The 19,487-nt window shown below is 33.6% G+C and overlaps 1 protein-coding gene across 1 annotated transcript in view; it reads right to left on the bottom strand.

Annotated features, from left to right (window-relative positions):
* Nucleotides 1-19,091, bottom strand: part of LOC107041377 — a 38,461-nt gene extending 19,370 nt beyond the window's left edge. The window contains exon 1 of the mRNA XM_015261902.1: nt 18,793-19,091. The gene's annotated coding sequence lies outside the window, so the exon portion shown is untranslated. The remainder of the gene's footprint in view (nt 1-18,792) is intronic.
* Between the last annotated feature and the right edge of the window lie 396 nt (nt 19,092-19,487).

The raw sequence follows: 19,487 nt of genomic DNA, 5'->3' as shown, positions 1-19,487 counted from the left end.
CTTTTTTGGGGGAGATAAGTCGATTTTGAGAATTGGTGATTTTTCAAGTTCTGAGGATTGTGGAGATGAAAAAAGAATTTGTGTTATTGTGACCGTACGACGGCGTGAGGCCCTGAATACGGGTGTTATGACAGAAAATATTGGTCGTCACATGGGTTAAAAAAAAATTCTACCTCACAGGGCTGCAGTCAACTCATATTCGCTAGAAAGTTTTTTTCGTCACTTGTGCGTAAAGTGAAATTTTGCGAACGCTCCGCATACGTGAAATTCCACTTTCTGCACATTGCGATGAAAAATAGAACCGGACTGTCGTGGGAAGAGTGATCTTTGACCCTTGGGAGGATAGCAATCGCCTTCGGCGAGCGGCGCACGCCTCCCGTGGGTCAAAAAACACGTTACGCACTCGTGTCGAAATATACTAATTGTGATAATTGCCGAGTTCACCGTTCGGAACGCTAGTGGGGGGAAAAGTGGCTGTTTTTGTGCACGAGTGCGTCAAGTTCAAGAGCGTGCGTAAAGTGAATTTCGAGTGCGTAAAGCGAAGCTTTTCGCACGTCGTGCGGAAAACAACCGCTTTACCGACACTAAACCGTTTCGAAAAGTGCACTTTTCAAGCGGGTATCACAAGAAACAGTTTTATGTCGTTAGGCCCGAAAAAAAACGGAACCGTTCAGTGTGTGTAAAGTGGTTGTTTTACGCACAATGTGCGTAAAGTTCAGAGGTCGTGCGTAAATTTCGAGTGCACGAGAATTCACTTTACGTACGACCTTGAACTTTACGCACACCGCGCACAAAAGCAACCACTTTACCCCCACTACGGTTCCGAACAGTGAACTCGGCAGGTATTGCGAAAAATAGGATGTGTTACGCGTGCGTGCGAAAAAGTGGTTCTTTACACACTTGTAACACAATATACTATTTCTTTATAAAAAAATGTTTTCTTCTCGTACACCCTTTCGGATCTTTACGATTTGTTCCCTTACCACCCCCCAACCCCCTGTACCGCATTCGCCGAAGGACAAGGGAAAACCTCATTTGAGGGAAAAACCTGCCCAGGTACAGCCGTCTCTTGCGAGACTCCCGCTCGACAATGAAACCGTGAGATTTAGTGTCACAAATTTTGCCCCCTCCCCGCCCCAGCCGGGAATCGAACCCGAGTGTCCCGCATGCCAATCCCACACTCTAACCTCACAGCCACCGCCCTCGTTCTAATTTTTCTGTATATTAGACTGGACGGAACAATCTCATTAACTATTTTGAAAAACTGCAGATGCGCCTGAGTATTCAGCAAGAATTTTATTTTTATTTATTTCATATTAACTCTATTGAACAAGTGGGAAATTGTTCTTATTTTCATATAGCATAGCTAATAAATTAGTCCAAGTATTTTTTTTTTGTTAATAAATTAGTTCAAAACGTTTAGTTCTGCAGAACATCTCCCCGAAGGTTCTAGATTCTCGACCCTCTGTTTACTATTGCGCTGTGGAAATTTGATAAGTGCGACGTAGTTCCACGAGAAGTGATTCCAGACTCCAATTAAAACGTCAGAAGTTGTTTACGACAGCGAAATTTCATTTTACGGTATTACACAAAGAGTTATTGTCAAGCAAGTTTATTGCTTTCAACTTTTAACAATAGAAATATTGTTTTGTACACTCGAGGGAATTCATATTCATGCTCTAACTAAAAGAGATGAGTAAACTTGAAAGTGAAGTATTGTTTACTAACAATCGGGACTTCATCTGATTTCGATAATTTGTTGAGAATATGAAGAAAATTATTTCCCAACTCTGCTACAACAGTTTTTCCGCTATTCAACAACAGAAATGTTCGTTATGCAGAAAATTTAATGAATTAAATCAACGTAAAAACATTATTTATTGAGAATGTGAATTTTCATTTTTGCAATGTCCGTTTTCGGCTTTTTCTACAATAAATTTTCATATATCCAACAATAAATTTTTTTTTTATCATTATTTTACATCGCTTCGACCCGGTTAGGGTATAACTGCGGTGATGATCAAGACTTTAAATGGTTAGATCGCACCATTCTACCCGGCCGGGATTTGAACTCGGAACCTTTCGCATGTGAGACAACGAACTTACCCACTGCGCCAAGCCACCGGGAAAAACAACAATAAATTTATTGTTTACGTTCATCACAAGGAATTTATGCGCCACATGACGCATGAAACGATAAAACATTTGACAAAATGAAATATTAAAAAAAAAAATAATAAAATATTTAAAATAAATTCTCGTCTCTTCCACTTCCGCATCAGCGATCAATCACGAATAAAACGCGATAAACAAGTTACCCCCTCGGCCACATCGAACGTAAAGACATCCCCTTGAACTGAACGAACCCGGGAAATTTCTATATTTAAATATCTAATTTTCCACTCTCTTTTCATAGAAGAAAGAGTCGCCAACAATTTTCAGAGGAACGAAAGTCAGCATTTGCGGAGAGAAACGTCTCTTGGAATTTCTCGATCAGCGTAGAATTGTGGTCTGGTCTGGGCAAAAAAACAAGAACAAGGGGGGGGGGGGGAGAGGAGGAAGGGAATTAAAAAAAAAGAAAATATAAAATCAACGAAAGAGAGTTGGAGCTCTCGGTCTGCGCGTAACTAACCCACGTATTCTCGTTCGATTCTAAGTATAGATCAACTTCGTGATCAGTAACCGTAAGAATCCAGCTTCTAACTGACTCGTTGGGGGCGGGGGTAAACACGAGGTTGATTGCAGATGAAACAAGTTGGTACGTCTTGTTTCGCATTTACATTGGTCGAGTTACATCGGACCAGATGGTAGTGCCGGGGGGGTTTAATGGAATTGTTTGCGCATAAATGATGGATTGACGGGAGAAATTGATAATTAATTGATTGAGAAATCGAGGAATTTTCAATTTAATTATTGATTTCGTTTTGTGGATTAATTAAATTGACGGTGAAAGAGAAATTGAAGATATTCAAGTCGTTTTGATACTCTTGTTGTTGAAATATTTTCTAATATTTGGAGTTGAACACTAGCCTTTTAATATCTTCAAACATTTTGTAATTATGTAATTTAAAGTTTACGCTTTTTAAATTCAATTCTCCACGTTGGATTTTTTAAAGAGATAGGTTCATGAAATAATTGTCAAATTTCAATTTTTGGAGATTATGCGACTGTTTAGCGACTGAATAAAGGAAATCAATTGGAAATTGAGACGTTCAATCATGAAATTTGGTCAATTAAATAATGAAATTGACGATGAAAATGAGGAAGTGAATGGCTGGAGGTACCAGATTATCAACTTTTTGTTATGTTTAAAATATTTAAACATGGTGAGAATTTGAAAAAAACAAGAGAAATTACGCATTGAAGGAAAAATATAAAATACTTGATGAAAGAATTTTTTACAAATAAACTATAAATTGTGCAATCCAAACAATTTCAATTACCTTTTCACGAGAAGGATTTTTTTTCAAGAGAAATCATGATTGAAAATCTCTGAAACTGTAAAAAGTAATTAGAACTATTCTAGGTGATCACTAAATATTAATCATTTGGAACAGTTCTGTTATTCAACCTCTCACATTTCAAATAACTTCTACTCAAATAAAATTTTCCATTAAAAATGAATAAACCAACAATTCCCAGAACGACTTAATGAGCAGAAAATTCAAAGAACTTCATTCGTCATTCTTCATTTTGTAGTGTTTGGAAACCTTTCGAAGACCTGATATAAATTTACAAACTCTATTTATCGAGGAAGATTCCTAAAATAATTGAAAAATTTCAATAATTGCAATAACGATTTTCCAACGAGTGGAATTTTTCGTGTGTAAATAGTGGAAGAGAAAAAATTTCCTATAAATAATCAATACAAATAATCAATACAAACAATCAATTTTCAAAGTAAATTTTCACTTTCCTTAAGTTCACCTATTTTTTCTTATTTGTATATAAGAACGAAATGTTAAAAAAATAAAATTGAAAACTTTTAATTCTGTACCGCAGTTCTACAAACCTATAAAAACTAATCGCCCACAATATTTCTATTTCACTTCTCCATTCCGAACAACTTCCCCTCAATTAGAATTTTCCATTAAAAATGAATAAATCAACAATTCCCAGAACTCCTAATGAAAAAAAATAATTCAAAGAACTCCTAAAACACTTCAGCCTCGAAGTACTGTTGAGAAAAAACATTTCACGTTCCCATTTTCAGCATCAGAAACAGTTAGAGAGTCTACTTAATGAGAAAGACACATGGCATAATTAATAAATAATAAAATGAATGAATGAATTAATTAATTAATTAATTATGTTCCACTTTAGAAATAAGTTTTCGGGAATCATAATGAATTTCTTATTTTTAGAATCTTCCAACAATTGATTTCATGTAAAAAATATTTTTTTTTATGACTTCTCTATAGAACGAAATGTTGAATAAAAAATTGTGATTGAAAACCGTCAAGTCTGCACAGCAGTACAACGAAACTATTAAAACTAATCACCCACAACAGTATTGTTATTGCACCTCTTCCACACAACTTCAACTCAATAAGAATTCGCCATTAACAATGAATTAACCAGCAATTCCCAGAACCCCTAATGAAAAAAAATTCAAAGAATTCTTGAAACATTTCTGCCTCGAAAAACGGTTCAGACAAAAAATTATATTTATGTTTTCAAAATCAGAAGCAGTTAGAGTCTACTTAATGAGAAAGGCATAGCATAATTAATAAATAATAAAATGAATGAACTAATTAATTAATTATTTTCCACTTTAGAAATAAGTTTTCGGGAATCATAATGAATTTCTTATTTTTAGAATCTTCCAACAATTGATTTAATGTAAAAAATATTTTTTTCTATGATTTCTCTACAGAACAAAATGTTGAATAAAAAATTATGATTGAAAACCTTCAAGTCTGCACAGTAGTGCAACGAAACAATAAAAACTAATCACCCACAATAGTATTATTGCACCTCTTCCACACAACTTCAACTCAATAAGAATTTCCCATTAACAATGAATTAACCAACAATTTCCAGAACCCCTAATAGAAAAAAAATTCAAAGAATTCCTGAAACATTTCAGCCTCGAAACACCATTAAAAAAATCTGAATAAGACTGCCAGTGACCCACATTTTCCCTGTTTCCTCAAGGTCGACAGGCAGTTGCTTCCGTGTCCGATTGGCTCGTGAGATAGTCCCAATGGCAGAGGCCCCCTAATCGTAAACGTTCTAGGAAGTACCAGGAAGTACCAAGAAGTATGTTAATTGACGCCAGTGTCTAAATGAAAAATCGATACAATATACCGAGAACAAGAGGGACCTTTTACTTTCCAGACGGGTCACGCGCTCAATTTTTTTCCTATTAAGGGGAGACCGCACTGAAATTTCAAAACCGCAGGGTCCGTTGTTTATTGTTGTGATGAATTTGCTAATTTAATTTTAAGGATATCCAATTATTTTTTACAATTCGGTACAAACCACAGTGTAAATTCAACCATTTTCAATCATCAAATTTGTCAATTAAATTGCGTAAGAAAAATTTGAAAAAATCATGAATATGAATAAATTTTTTACATTTCCGAACAAATGGTTCTTATGGTGGAAAATCGATTGTTTATAAATATGATTGATATATTGATTGTTTATAAATTGTTTATAAAAAATGCTCATAATTTTCAAAAATAGCAATTTTTTTATTATTTGATCAATCTTCCTCCAAAAGTAAACCTTCTAGTTTGTTTCAGATTTTTAAAATGTTTTTTAACGATTCAATATCGAGCTTCAAATTCAGACCTGCAAAGTTTAAATAATAAAATCATTGTAAAATGTCCGGAAACTTAGGGTCAAATGGGGCTCAAATCAAAACCCGGATGTTCGACTAAAAAAATTGTGAAGCAGTTCACTGGAGAATTAAAAATAAGAAAAAATAAGAAAGAACGTAAATAAGTAAAAAATAAGAAAAAATTAGACTGATTTTCTTCATTTATGGAATCTTCAAAGTGTTTTCACGACCCAATTCTCAACCGATTAACTCAAATTTGGATCACACATATATGAAAGGTACACAAACATAACTGAGCACTTTGAAAATTTCCATTTTTTAAGTTTTTGAATTTTTTTCGGAAAATTAGCCGAGGTGGAAAACTTGAAAAATTAGTAACGTTCAATTACATCATAAATCAGTGTATTAAGATTTTTTAAAAAATTTTTCATCATTTTTCTCATTATATTCTGAGTGAATGATTCGAATATAATGAGATAAATACATTAAATGAATAAATAAATGCTTAAAATGAATTCTCAACAATTCAAATTAATTAATAAGAATAAATTAAACTAATGCGCAGTAATTCTGAATAAACGATTCGAATATAATATAATTTAAAAAAAGATAATAATCCTTAATATTCTTGCGCCCTGCAACCGCTGGATAATTGAGTTTCTGGGGAAAAAAGTGTTTCTCAAAAGCGAAAATACGTTACGAGCATGAAGCCATTTGGACTGGACATTTGGTTACGAGCGTGCACCATCTGCTCGTCTGCATCTCCACCTTTCTCCCATAACCACGCGGGATCCCCCCTTTTTTTCCTCTTTCTGGGGGGGAAATTCAATGGAGTTGACGTGTGTGCTCGATTTACTCGTACGTTTTCACTATCGAGATGGGGAGAATCAGAGGGTAAGGTAAGAAAACACGAGGTGGGAGGCGGGTGAATGTATTCATGGTGAGAAGTATACTTATGAGAAACAAGGAGACAATGGTATGCTGACTGCTGCCTGAGAGTTTTGGATTCCAGGTGTTCTCTTGTCAGACTGGAAATTTATATTTTTTTTGTCTTTGGAGACGACATTAAGATGGAAATGTTCCTATTTGTCTCCTGTTGTGATTTTTTATCATGCTATTTTTCTTTGTTGAATACAAATTCAAATGCTTTGAGCTGTCATTTTTCATTCTAATGATTTTTTAAATTATGAATAATGCAACACAAGGATTACAAATTCTCCTTTACAATTTTTTTTATAATTTCAAAGAATTGTTAATTCATTGGATATTTGTTGCACTTCATTTCGTTTTTAAATAATTAAAAGACACAGCGCTAACGATTTCAAATTTATTATTATTTTTTAATAAAATAACAAATTAAAACACAAAAAATTGTAAAAAAAACTTTTTTACAATTTCTAAAATTCATTTGTTAATAACAAAATTTTAATCCTTTGGAAATCGACTTTTCATCATTTCAAAGAAGTTTAAATTTTTGAGTTTCAATTTTTCATCTTCAAAAAATAAAGTGAAATAAAAAATCAAAATCCAAAGAATTTGAAATATATTGTTCGACGCAAAAAAATAAATATAATGAATCTTTCAACAGACGTGAAATTTAATTATACCCTTCAATTGATGAATCTGAGATGCAAATGACCGAATTGCATGCCCCGTTGTCATAAATGAAACGAGAATTCTCGTGAATTCGTGCCACGAAGTTAATTACTTGATGGGGGTCCGACAATATTATGTACCCAAATTATTCCCCCAGTTACGTCAGAATTCCTATTTTTTTCCAGAAAATACTCTACCCCACAAACTCACAGGTACGTAATATTTCTCTGCGGAGTAGTGATTCACGTGTCATAAATTGTCTGACACCTCCTAAATCATTGGGAACTGGTCCTAAAATGTAACTGTAATTTAGACACTACGACCTTATCGTAAAACTTTCTCGGAATGTAACAGTAGGTCTCACTGCCGCGAGCATTATCGTTTTTTCGCTCAGTAAAATTCCTGAAAAATATTCAAGAGATAAAAATAACTCATAAATATAATCACTTCTCACGTTGTAAAAACATTTTCCAAATTTCGAAAGCATTTTAAAACATTAGATGAACATTTCTAAATTTTCTATTTCAATATTTTTCAAATTTCAAAGAACAATGAAAAATCATCTACAGTTCAATAATATCCCATTACCTATCAGAATAGAAAAATCAATCTGTATTTCTCGCTGACGTTTCCGATGAAACAATAAAAGAGCCCCAATTCCCAGAATAATCCTCGGGAAATTCAATTTAAAATCAATTTGTACGAGAAAATTAAACTCTATTGTGGAATCCTCAGGGGCTCATGGGAGATGGCACTTTATTAAAATCAATCGATTTTTCACGTGACTGCGCCGGAGAAATTCAAATATAAGTCCATTCGAATGTAAAAAAAATTTCTGGTTGAATGATTGCTCACGAATGAGTTTAACATTAATTTTCATTGATAAAGAGTGAGATTACGACGTGATGTCAATAATTCTTTATTCGAATTTTTTTCCGTTGTAATTTTCTTGAGAATTTCGTCAGCGAAGAGAAGCGGGTCTTGACTTTTTCTTTTACCACCCCTCATTCACAAAATAATCACGCAATTAATGAAAATGAAACTGAGACTGAAAGAGCAATTCTAGAGGAATGATAAAGACTATTTCGAAAATATCTCCAAAACTGCCAGACTTAACGAAAAATATTATAGGACATTTTTTGCTGCTGAGAAAGTTCTTCACAAAAAATGTTTATTGACAGTTTTTCCTAGAATTACTCATTAGCGACGTAATCACGTTGTTAATGAGGACTAAATGAAGATTTTGAAAGAGAAAATTCAAAGAATTCTAGACTATTTCTCAAATGACTTCGAAATCATTCTCATTAATTTCTTATTATTGTTTAAAAATAAATATCAGATATTTCCTTTTATAATTAACCCATTATAGATTTTATAAATAACCCATTATAGATATGATAACATAATTAATCGAGATTCAATAAAAATTGTAAAGACAAGGATTTTAAAAATTATGAGGACTATTTTGAAAATATTTTCAAGACAATTGGTTTCAGCAAAGAATAAAAACAACAATTTCTGATTAAATTCTCAACTGAACTCATTATTTATCGAGAAAAAATGAATTCTTGGTCAACAAAAACTTTCCATCTGTCATTTTTAATTTTTGATTTCTTCAGAATGTATTAACGAATTTGTTTGAAAGTTCAAGCGAATAATTTTGCATTCATGAAATTTCCTCCTAAAAAAATTCATCAACGATATGACGACATAATTAATGAAGATTGAATGACAATTGTAAAGAAAATTTTTTAAAAAATCATTAAGATTACGTGAAAAATATCTTCAAGACAATTATTTTCAGTAAAGAATAAAAAAAAATTCCCCATTAAATGTTCAACTGAACTCCTTATTTATCTAGAAATAATGAATTCTTCATTTTAAAAAATGTCCAACTGTCATTTATAATTTGTCATTCCTCAACTTCAGAATTTATTAAAGCATTCGTTTAATAGTTCAAGCAAATTATTTTGCATCCAAACCCAACTTAATTCCTCCCTCATCGCCTCCCCCTCCTATTAGAATAATTATCATGCATCAGTTAAGAGAAACTGCACTAGCAGAATCGCATTAAAATCTCCCCATCGCTCTCCCGAATTATTGCAAGTTCACCCATTGTCTGGGTGCCATAAAAGTTTCTCGGAATGGGCCATGAGCCAACGGCGCGTCCTGTATACCGTTTGGCCGTGAAGGTAATACTTTAGCAAACTCGAGGCATAGCCAGGCCAATGCGGTCCGCTCTCACTCCAACCACGCGCTATACGGAATATAATCTTTTCGGGATGTACTAAAATTCAAAGGGTAACCCATAGGTACTGAGTAAACTCAGTTTCGAACAGAGTAAACTCCAAATGGGTTAGGAGAAATGTATTTACTTGGGCCTTGTCTGGGTAAAATCTATAGATTCTTCAGGGAATTCTTTTATTTACATTTTTATCAGACGTTTTTTTTCAGGGAATGCATTATTGGACATTATTTCACTATTTGGTATTATTATTTCATTATTTGGTATTGAAAAATTATAAAATTTTCTCTATGTACTATTTTATTTAGCAGGTATTTCCGGAGTGGAGAGATTCGTCAAATTTGTCGGGGGATGTATTTTTGGAGAATTTCAAGAGATTAAAAGAATGTTTTTTGACAAATTCTGTTAAGTCTTCATTTTTGAGATATTCGTAAATTTTTGTTAGTAAAAACACCTGTGTAGAGGAGAAATTAAAAATTTCAAGATTTTTTACTCGAAATGCCGACAAAAAAACAATTCGTTTTTTATTGATTTTTTCATTTTTTATTGTTTTTTATTTATAATAAAACAATACAAAAGAACAAACTTTGTTTTTTTACTTCGCACATTAAACTAACTATTTCTGAGAAATTCTCATTGAATAACAGAAAAATTACGATTTTCATTTCATGCTTAAAAAATTCTCAATAATTTTTATGATTCTCTTTCAGTTTATGAAATATTGCCCGAATAAAATCTACAGATTCTACAGAGGGTTTTTTTATTTACACTTTTTTTTCAGGGAATGCATTATTGGACAACGTTATTTTACGAACATCAATGGAGAATTATTCAAATGTCTTCATTCACTATTTTATTCTGCAGATATTTCCGGAGTGGAGACATCCATCAAATTTGTCGAGAAATGTTTTTCTAGAGAATTTCAAGAGATACAAAGACTGTCTTTTGACAAATTCTATCAGCAGTTTTCATTCCCGAGATATTCGTAAAATTTTTTAGTAAAAAAAACTTGAAGAGAACAAAAATTTAAAACTTCAAAATTTTTTTACTCGAAATGGCGCAAACTATTTCCTAACAGTATAAGAAACAATTTACAAATTTGAAAAAAAACAATTTCGACAAAAAGATTCAAAAAATATCTTCCATTCAATCGTTTTGATTTCCATTTCATGTCCAAAAAATAAGATTTCTGAAAATTTCAAAAAATGTAATCATTCATTAGCGCGATTCCACCAATCCAGTTCACGAAATATTCCCTCAAAAAATTCTAAAAGCTACGTTTTTCTCCCACAAATCAATAGACAAATTTGAAGATAAAAAATCTCGAAATCCAGTGTTAACCACAGCAACGACAATATATAATATTGTCGAGGTCCCGTGAAAAAAAAATTCGGTAGCCGATGTAAACGTTTGGGTTATCGTTTTCTAGCCGTGAGGTATTCGCTCCGAAATCGAGATAGCGAAGACAGGCCGAAAATAAATGGAGAAAAATAAATGCCTGGGGTGAAAGAGAGGCTGGACGGTATACACCGGGGATTCTTGGTTTAAAAAAATGGTGCAAGAGAGATGGATGAGCATAAAAGAGTGGAGATTGGATCTGTCTTGGAGGTAGCCCTCTCGGAGTTGTACCGACCACGCCTATGCAGCCGCCAACAATCCCAACGAAGAGCCGTCGTGGCGTTGTTCCTGGAAGCGAAATGCACTCGTGCAAGAGTCACGGCGATGCGCCCAACACACGGACTAACTTTTATCCACTATACCGTATTATTTCATGCGAGAATGTGTTATTCACCCTTACAGAGACAATGTCGATCTACGTATGGATCGATCGATTCGAAGTAGCGAGGAGATTCCCAGAATCCAAACCGCCCACCCCGTTTGGTAAACCCTATCGTATGGTTCGTATGAAAGTGGAGAGGATGAGAATAAAAATTACAATTTTTACCTCTTGGTTGATGATTGACGCGATGGTACGTTGCTGCGAGGAAATTGCGAAGCTTTTTTTTAGGGAGAAAAGAACAGTTGATGTATACGTGGATGTTCTATTGGAGGAGGAATTGGAGAGATGTGAATTTTCATTTTATTTATTTATTAATTTAAAAAAATCGTGGACTATTTCTTGAAAATCTTCGAAACTATTCGGTTGAAAGCATTAAAGATGTGATGATATAATGAATCAAGATTGAATCGAAATCGTAAAGAGAAGGATTTAAAAATATTATGAAGTCTATTTTGTTAATGTATTCAAATAAAATGTGGTGTTCAGTTTGGAAGAAAATGGAAAGGAAGAGAATAAAAATTACCATCTACCCCTTGATTTTATTGGTGGAGGAATTAAAGGGATATGAATTTTTATTTTATTTATTTATTCATCAAAAAAAATCCTGGACTATTTCTTGAATATCTTAGAAACTATTCGGTTGAAAGCATTAAAGATGTGATGATATAATTAATCAAGATTGAATCGAAATAGTAAAGAGGAGAATTTAAAAAATCATGAAAACTATTTTGATAATATCCTCAAATAAAATGCGATGTTGGATTGCAAGAAAATGAAGAGGAAGAGAATAAAAATGAGTGTATTTCTCCTTGTTTGATGATAGACGTTATGGTACGTCATTGCTTTGAGGAAGTTGGAAAGTTTTTTTTTGTGAAAAACGAGTAGTACGTGGAAGTTTTATTGGTGGAGGGATAGTTGGGGGGATTGGAGGGACGTAAATTATTTTCCTATGAATGTGTTTTTATCAACAGAGTTTTCGAAATATCTCGGCTGTGAAGGGAGATAGGAGAATTCATCAGAAGTCATTGCTTGCAGGTCTTGAAATTCTCTCCAAAAAATGTCGAATGTAATTTAATTTTTTTTTTAATGTTATTTTACATCGCTTCGACCCAGTTAGGGTATGCTGCGATGATGATCAAAGACTTTAATGGGTTTTGAACTCGGAACCTTTCGCACGCGAGGCAACGAACTTACCCACTGCGCCAAGCCACCGGGCGGGAATGTAATTTAATATAATTTATTAAATTCTGTAATTTTCAATGCAATTACTATTTTTAGGCTCAAGTGAGAATAAAAAACGTTGAAAATTGTGAAAATTTAATTGCATCCTATGCCTAATTTCATAATAAATTAGAGAATTCGAGCCACCATTGAAAAATCTATTAAAAATTGTACCCCACGAATAACAAAAATAAAATTACCGCAATTGCCATCGAGACCTCCACCCTCCGACAATAAAAATTGATAACTCAACGAAAAAAAAAAAAAAAAAACAAGAGAAAGAATGAAAAAAAAGAACTCAAGAGGACGAAATTAATTCTGCATCCCTCCCCGAACCTTTTTATTTGTGTCTAGCGATGAGATCTGTAGTTTGAAATACTGAAAGATTTTAGGGAGTTGGCAAAACGCTGATGATTCCTGGAAGGTTTTGCCCCCGTAATCTTCAACGAATGGAGATTTTGCTTTATTCCCCCTGCAGTGTGTAAATGCGCCACATCTCATCCCAGACTTGCTTTTACTTCCAGAAATATGATCCTCATCCCCGCATCTCTCGATCGAAATCCGATCCGTCTTTTTTCTTTTATTATTATGATTTTTTTTCCGATTTTCGTTCACCTTTTTGGAGTGATTTTAACGGAGCCCCAGGGGCCCCCCCATTCGAATTCCCGGGGACAAGTCGATCGGAGGCCTGAGTGGACTGTCAGTGTCTCGAGTAATCGACAGTGATGTCCTATCATGTTTCTCGACATTTTTTTCTCCACTTTTTTTTACGTTCTTTGATATTGAGATCTCGTGTCACTCGGGGTTTTTGTTCTTGATGGGAAAAAATTACGTGATGGATGCAATTCTCTCACACGGAGAGAAAAATTCAATAAAAAATACGAGAAGAAAAAAAGAAAAAATTAAGTTTCGAAACGTAATCCGCGAGCGAAGTAAAATTCAATAAAAAGTGTGAGTCGAAACTGAAATTGTTCGAATCGCCACACAAATTCAACGATTTGTTCCGTAAAAATTAACCACCCGCCTGATGACTCACCGCTGTGGGGACAACAAGCTGTTCCGTCATTTTTCCCCAACGATTGAGAAATTTTACGGAACGAAACGTAGAAATAACTCACCAGCTTCATAAAAATTGTTAAACGTTCAAGAATTTTTTATTTTCGAGACACAATAAGTCGGGAAGTTTCTGTAAGATTTTACTCTTCGGGAAAAATTACGTGACAATTTCGTACTTTGTCCGGTGATAAACCTGAGAATTCACTGAACGTTTCAGATTTCTTCTCTTCCAGTCCTATAAAAATTTCCGGGAAACGATTCCCCATTGCGGATTACGTGAATCGTTCCGTAATTTTTACTGAATACTTCTCTCCGTCCATTTGAACATTTTTTTTATCTTGGTGAAGTGAAAAATATGTACGTTATGACGGTTTTTGTAGATTACATCAAGTTTTTATGTTATCAAGAGGATTTTTACAGTTTTTCATGACTTGTTGAGTGGTTTTATAAGCGGGTAGCGATGTAAAATTGCAATCATTAATTTTTTAACCTAAATTGAGCTGGGAAAAGCTATGAAATTCTCCAATAATCAGTCAATTATTCTATCTCCTTTGTATTTCAATACCAGAAATTCGAAAATTATGTTGGAGGAAAACTACATCAATTCTAAAACCGATTGTCAAATTCAGTAGCGAAGTGGTCAAACGGTTTAAGTCGATTTTGGCTATTGGCCAGTTTGCAATGAATATCTCGAAATCTAAGGGAGATAGCAAAATTGTCTCAGAATCTTTTTCGTAGCACTCAATTCGCTCTACAAAAAATGTTATAAAAATTTCGCTGCCCCCTTCAATTGGGAAATATTTCTGGAAAACTCACCTAAAGACTAAATTAACTTAAACCGTTTGACCACTTCGTTACTGAATTAAATTCATTTGCGTCTGAAATTCGAGAATATTTCCCTTGAGAATACGTCAATAATCCCCTGCAGACTTGAAAACAAAATGTTTCTGCGAGGGTGGAGGAAAAAGTTCTCTACTCCATCAACAATGTACTCCCTACATAGTCGCCATGAATTAATGGTTCTGCGGTATCGAACTGTGGGAGATGCAGACAGTGAGACACCCACGCTTGATTCTACACCATAGAAAGCGTACTGAGTTATGTCTATATGCATATAGGGACAAAGGTCGACGAACTGGTGGCACTATAAATATTCCGCCAGCTACTTCTCCAGCAAAGACGAGAAAAGAAGAGAGCACTGCTCATCCTGTTGATTATTCGATGAGAGAATGCGATTCTATGGATTGTTCAGTCCATCCAGTTAACACGGAAAATTAATGCCGTCAAGACGTCTCATTTTAAGGAAATTCAAATATCTTTTACAGTTTAGTACAGACCACATTAGAGATTCAATTATAGATCCATTTTCAATCATGAAATTTGTCAACTAAATTGCGGGAGACAAACTTGAGAAAAATCATGGATATTCAGCGTCATCCAAATTACATTTTGCACAGAATTTTTTTTTCAATATTTATTGTTCATAAACAAATAATTGAAATTGTTTAAACTTTCGGATACCTCATTTGTTTAAGCATGAAATAGATTTCTGGCAAAATTCTGAATATAAATAAATTTTTTACAATTCCGAACAAATGATTGTTTTGTGAAAAAATGATTGTTTATAAAATATTTGTAGAAAATGCTCGAAATTCTCAAAAATTGCAATTTTTTAATTTTTTTCATATTTGTAACGTTTAAATAATAAGATTATTTGCAAATGTTCAGACACTTAGGGTCAAATAGGACTGAAATGAAAGCTCTGTTGTTCGACTACAAAAGTAGAAACGCATTTTACTGGAGAAAAAATTGCGAAAGTACTTGAATATCTTTGAGACCTTAGACATTAGAATGTCTTAAAAAAGAGGGACACAAGTATATTAATTTCAGACATTAGTTTTTCAAGTGCAATATGTTGAATACAATTACTCTATTCTTCACACTTTTTTAGCTTAATTTTTCAGTTGCAACCGGTGGAAAACATCTTAAAAATCACCTCATCAATTAAAAAATTCATAAAATCATTGAAGTGTTGGTAAAAGCTATAAAAAGATTCATGAAAACCTTGAAAAGCTTCCATGATCGACTATAAAACTTTTTTCACAGCTTCAAATAGGGTTTTTAGAAAAACTCTGCTATTTCTCTTGGATTAGACGATATTCATAACAAAATTCACTCATTAATTGATGAAAATTATTTTTTTTGGAGTACATGATGAAAAGAATCATTTTCCTTCAATACAAAAAAATTAAATGTTTCTTAACGTCATAAATAAACCCAAAAAATCGTCTTAAATTACAGATGCAAATAAATTTCATTCACTAAAAGTTTCTATAATTGATTCCATTTCACTCCAAAATGTTTTTTCATAGCTATCTAACAAAATCATTTTAATAGAGACGTTCGAGAGCTACAAAAAGGATTTTTTTTAATTCTCTCTAGTATTGGAAGATATTTTTAAAAAATCACTCATTAATTGAAGTCAACTAGTTTCTATAGCAAGTGATGAAAAAAATCATTTTTTATCATTTGCAAAATCATTATTTCAATGTTAACGATAATTTTCTTCAAAACAGAAAAAAAATTGAAACGTAACTTCACAATAAGCCCATAAAATCATTAAACAAATTTTTCTCCCGAAAATTATCACCAAAAGTTGATTTCCCCCCATCACTAATTCCAATTCTCAAGAATAGTTTCCCACAGCCCACGTGTTTCACACTCCCAAATTATTTTAGCCCGAGTTTATTTATAATCCCCGTCGCCTTCATCGAAGCCCGCATAAAAATACATTCCAGCCAATATTGAGACATCTGAATAATTGTCAATCCGAAAATGCAACAGGAGACGTATAAATAAATAACGAGAGTGGAATAACGACCCCGAGAGGGCCTCAGTAATCCATTCAATTACGTGAAATTGAATCAACGGAGAGGGAAGGAGTAACGATAAAGAGAGGCATTACGTACGACGAGATCTCGAGTATGAAAACGTGTAGTTACGTCGAATAGCCGTGTAATTACCATGGATATGTAATTTTCGATTACTTCTTAGAACATTGTACGGAGACCGCCCACGTGAGAGTCGCCCGTCTCTAACATTCATTAATTTCATCTCTAATAATATCTCATCAACTTTTCTGATGTAAAAAAATTTCACTGATGCTGTTTCGCGAAATGAATCAAATTTTTAGTACTTGTTATTCAATTATTTTCGCATTTACACGGAGTGTTTGGCGAAGTTCTTGAGAAGTTTGATGTTTTGTTAATTGAGGTGTTCCATTTTGTTGGAAATGCTTGAATGAGCCAAGATTTACATTTTTAATTGATTCATGAAACTATTTTTGTTGGAAAAGGGTAAAACTGAATGAGTAAATTGAAGTTTTGTCGGAGTTTTTTTATAAATATTTCGGAATTGAGAGGAGTTTGCGGAATTTTCAAAAAGATTTTTTTTTTTCAAGATTTTGTTATTTTTTTTGTATTTGGAGAGCTTTTAAAAGAAAAAAGCTAAATTGAATTGAGATTCCTAAGTGAATCATTATCATCTAGGTGAATTAGACCTCATTATTATATTTATATTCACATCTAAGTGTGAGTGCACTTGGAAGAAATGTTTACTTAAATTAATTAAATTTTATTCGAATGGAATAAATGGATTTGTTTGAGTAGCTCGTAATGAGCTTTCAATCGAACTTGCACTTGATTTCCATTTTCTTAGTATAAACAAATGTGTTCTTGATTCAAATAAAGACTTGATTAGCTGTAATTCAAATAATTGTTTAACTGACGAAGAGAATTCATTTATTAACATGTTATAATTTTTCATCTACATCAAATGAAAATTATGAATGAATAATTTCTTTCAAATAAATAAAACATTCTCATTGAAATAAATACACGCATTTATGAACTCCCCAGGGGAAATATTATTGAAACGAATAAAAAAAATTCAGATAAAGGGTTTCCAAACTCCATTCAACCGCGTCAACGTCTGAATTGAATAATTCAATGACTTTTTCACCCATCGCCTCACAATTAATCAATTAAATTTTTCCTACATGAAAAACATGAGTTTATGAAAATTTAATAATTCTTCAAATGAATGAATTACTTATTCAACATAAATAACACATGCTCATTGAAATCAATACAAAATAATGAATTTATTAACATGTAATAATTCTTTATCTATGTCAAATCGAAATTAGTTTGAGATGAATGAATTATTTATTGATTTCACATAAATAAAACATTCTCATTGAAATAAATACTCGCATTTATGATTTCCTCAGGGGAAATATTATTGAAACGAATAGAAAAATTTCAGATAAAGAGTTTTACTCCATTCAACTGCGTCAACTCTCTGAATTGAATAATTTAATCACTCTTTCACCTATTGTCCCTCGCAATCCATCAATTAAATTTTTTCTACATGCAAAAAAATCCCGCAGCGTTAATCCCTCCCTCTCGGGTTTCATTACCCCAGAGACGTACGCCTGTAGTAATTCATAGTCGCACAGTCAGCTGTTCGTCCCGCCTCGGCGATCATCAATCAACAAACACACGGGTATCGCATCTCCCATTGACACTGACAACTCGAGAAATCCCGAGGCCGATCAAATTTTTAACGCAAAATCCCAATAAATGTTGATAAATATTAATAATGTTGACAAAATCAGTCGCGATGCGTTCAAATGATTCAATTTGACTCAAATATCTCCGAATCTACGTGACATAGCGAATTATTTATAATAACCTTTTTTATAGAGCAAATCGGGGGCTACAAAAAAGATTTTAACAAAAATTTTGCTATCTGCCTTCCATTTCGAGATATTCACTGACAAATGATCGATAGTCAAAATCAAGGTGAACTGTTTCGCCACTTCGCTTTTGATTTTTTAACAAATGTTGACGAGATGTTGATAAATATTCCCCGATGACGAAGGATCCAAGTAACAGGTATTTTTAACCTCCAAACGAAAATATCACGTAACATTTTCCAGCGTAAATTTAACATTCCAGCGAGTCATTCACTCCATAAACCTTGACTCACTTTTTCAGAAAATTAATGGACTCTATTTGGGTTGACGAGTAATAAAGTACTTACATCTTCGAATGAGTAGAGTCCCTGGAAGACTCAAGCACTCGTGTTTCCATCCATCGGCTTAAATTAATCCCCGGTATAATCCTGATCACTGGCACATGACTGGGGCGACTAACGCTGACAATGAAATCGCGGGTGTTCTTATTGGGGTGGATAAAAAGTCCGGACATTCACTGTTTCGGGGGAATTTCACTGGGCAGAGGTGTCGGATCACGGGGACTCGGGGGTGTCTGTGAGGATTTTCGAGGGGTTTAGTGAACTGGAGTTCAATCGCCTGTGACGATAAGCCTTATCGAATACCCACCGCGTCCCGAGACACTGACGACTTCGCAGAATAACCCGTGAGTGGGGTGATACACTGGCGGGCCGGTAGAGGACAGTATTCATGGTTAGCGGGAATTTTAAAACGTGTTGTTATCATGTCTAGGTCGTGATAGAGTATTCAATTATCTAAATCAGTAGCGAAGCGGTAAACCGGGTTAAGTCGATTTTGACTTTCGGCCAGTTTTTGATGAATACCTCGGAATCTAAGAGAGATAGAAAAACTTTTCTTACATCCATTTTTATAACCCTCAATTGGCTCTACAAAAAAGGTCATGACAAAAATTTTTCTATCGCTTTTAGATTTCGAAATATTCGTGAAAAACTGGCCAATAGTCACAATCGACTTGACCCTGTTTACCGCTTCGCTACTGAAA

Source organism: Diachasma alloeum, unplaced genomic scaffold (assembly GCF_001412515.2).
Source record: "Diachasma alloeum isolate Michigan unplaced genomic scaffold, Dall2.0 Dall_scaffold_00364, whole genome shotgun sequence".
NCBI classification, from domain to species: Eukaryota; Metazoa; Arthropoda; class Insecta; order Hymenoptera; family Braconidae; genus Diachasma; species Diachasma alloeum.
The sequence above is the reverse complement of the archived record's forward strand: the minus strand, read 5'-3'. Positions and strand labels throughout refer to the sequence as shown.